Source organism: Nicotiana tabacum, chromosome 3 (assembly GCF_000715075.1).
Source record: "Nicotiana tabacum cultivar K326 chromosome 3, ASM71507v2, whole genome shotgun sequence".
NCBI lineage: Eukaryota > Viridiplantae > Streptophyta > Magnoliopsida > Solanales > Solanaceae > Nicotiana > Nicotiana tabacum.
In genome coordinates, this window is record NC_134082.1 from 72,516,003 (window position 1) to 72,518,548 (window position 2,546).

Genomic DNA, 2,546 nt, shown 5'->3' on the forward strand with positions numbered 1-2,546 from the left:
TGAATTCACATTGTGTAGGTCCACAAAAATAATAAAACGCGCCCTATAAAAAATAACTCAATTCTTAGGACTCCCTTCCTAAGTTTAATAATAAAATAAAAAAGCATTTGTAAGTTATCGAACACACCGGTTTAATTAATTTGATCAAGAGAAAAAATAATAATAAAGAAAAGATAAATTTAAATTTCCAGATTAGATGAGCTTGTAGGACAGTATGATTCTGTAAATGAAGGAAATAGGGTATATATTACTACTATTAAAAGGTAAGCAAAGTTTACAGGGTCTGATCTCTAATTATAAAGACAATTATGTAGATTTATCTACGGAAACAAGCTGATTAATACAACAATTTGAAGCAAGGAAAATTAAGAGATTGTTTAACACGTACAATATTATATCTTCTCACAAGAGATGGCTAGAAATTAAATAAATATCAACAGATGAAGAGGATTGAAGGGTCGCAGCAACACTCATCAATCAGGAAACAGCAACACAGAGCTGCCAGACTGCATCAACACATCATTTATAAAACTTGTATTAAATACTTTTAGGCCCTTTTTTTCCTCAAAATAACAGAGACGAATTCTAGACTTAAAGTTCTAAATAAATTTTAAAATTTTTGTTATATGTAATTATAGTTGGAGCTGAAAGCAAACGCTTCTAAAAAAAATGCCACTTACCATCCCTCAAGAAAGCCAGGTTCCCTTCTGGGGGGAGGAGCTGTATAATATTGAGGTGGCGGCATCACTGGAGGACCTTGATAATATCCTAGCAAAATCAAATAAGTTATGTTATGGGGACAAAAGAAAAAAAGGATTGAGAGAGCTAGCTAGTACTTGAGATGGAAGGTTGATTTTACCAGAAGGACAAGAACTAAAATTAAAGTACGTCAGTCAAGAATACGAAATTGAAACCCCATCAAATTAAAGTTAAATACAAGACACCCTACCACTTTATGTTATTAATTCACCAAGCTAAAGATACAGGGATTTACCTTGAGCAGGGTAGGGATACGCGTACTTTGGTGGCTCACTCATCCTCGATATCCTCTCACAAAATCACAGAGATATATTCCAAACAAAAAGAAGAAGATCGAGTAGTTCCACTATCTAACTTGATAATCAGATAAGTACCTATTTATACGAGCCTAAAGTTTCAAGGGTCAGACATGACTTATTAATTATAAGCCTCATCAGGAGATTTGAAATGTATTCTTCCCTTACTGCAGTACTGTATGCACTTTTTCGTCATTAAAAACTAACCTCATGCTTTCCCTTTTGTCCGTATGGGCTAAAAATTACCATAATTATATGTAGACCAAGTCAATATTAAGGAAGCTTTCGAAGGTTGCCACATGTCGTCAACATGATACAATAGTTTGGCTTCAAAAGGTCGATGTAATGAGAAAAACGAGGTCGAGGTGGCTCAACAGAGGACGAAGGCGAGGACGAGCACTCCCTTTATTAAAATAGTAACGGCTAATTTGTGATGAGAATATTCCAGTGAATATTCCTCCCAATCGTACTATTTAGGGTTTTGTGGCCCATGTATTCTTATAAATAAAAATATGCGTAGTTATAGAGGGGATTAGACATTTGTTGTAAAGAACAATGCATTGACATTCTCTAATGATTCTTCCTTTATCATACACATACAAAGTTCACATTTTTCTTATATCTTTATCTGTCTTTTCTCCCTCGATCCAAGGAGGATCCGAATATTCAAAGGCTTATCATTATCTACCCTTGTCAGAAAGATTATTGAGGAATCTCACCTTTTTGGGGTGACCTTTATCCATTTATTTACTTAAATGTCATTTACTGTTATTTATTGCTATCTTCCATATTCTTGAATCATTTACCACATCATTATTGCCACTCAATAGCACACGCGGGATCTTACTATAAAAATATTTGGTCTATCTTTTGGATATTAATATTGGTTAAGATTAACCCAACTTTATTATAAAATTTTATTGTATAAACCTAGATCTAAATTTTGGTGATACAGTTTTGCACTGTCTGTGGGGATTTTCTCATCCAATTTTTCAGTTTCCATTAGATCCATAACTCACGTGACTTGTTAATCTAATAAACCACAAAGTTTATCTTTTTTTCTTGTGCGTACAAATATCTCCATGGCAGATAACCAAAGAAAGAAACAAGGGCAACATATAATGCTCCCCTCAACCTCATGAGTGCCATCAATGAAGGCTATGACACCCAAGATGAGGAGGTAATACCCGCATCTTCTCCCAGACAAGAAAGGTCGCATGCACCTTTCTGCAACACAACAAAACCAAATGGAAAGGGGGCATCCACGTCCACGGGAGATGGGGCGCCACCCGCTATAAACAAGCTACTCGAAGCATGGCTAACTAATACTCTAATCAGCGTGATCAATAAATAAGCCCCATGCATGACCGCAGAAACGACGACAATCCATGCAACACAACGTAGGAAGGAACAGGATGACCAACCCCAAAACTAGGTTTCTTCTATATATAAACTATATCTTTCTCTAACTGCATGATGCTTGTGTTGCTC

At 35.6% G+C, this 2,546-nt stretch overlaps 1 long non-coding RNA gene across 1 annotated transcript; it reads right to left on the reverse strand.

Annotated features, from left to right (window-relative positions):
• Positions 1 to 227: 227 nt before the first annotated feature.
• Positions 228 to 1,133, reverse strand: LOC107760145 (uncharacterized). Its single transcript, XR_001642346.2, has 3 exons — positions 995 to 1,133; positions 681 to 768; positions 228 to 506 (listed from the first exon to the last, which is right to left on the reverse strand). It is a non-coding gene; the product is annotated as an uncharacterized LOC107760145 (long non-coding RNA).
• Between the last annotated feature and the right edge of the window lie 1,413 nt (positions 1,134 to 2,546).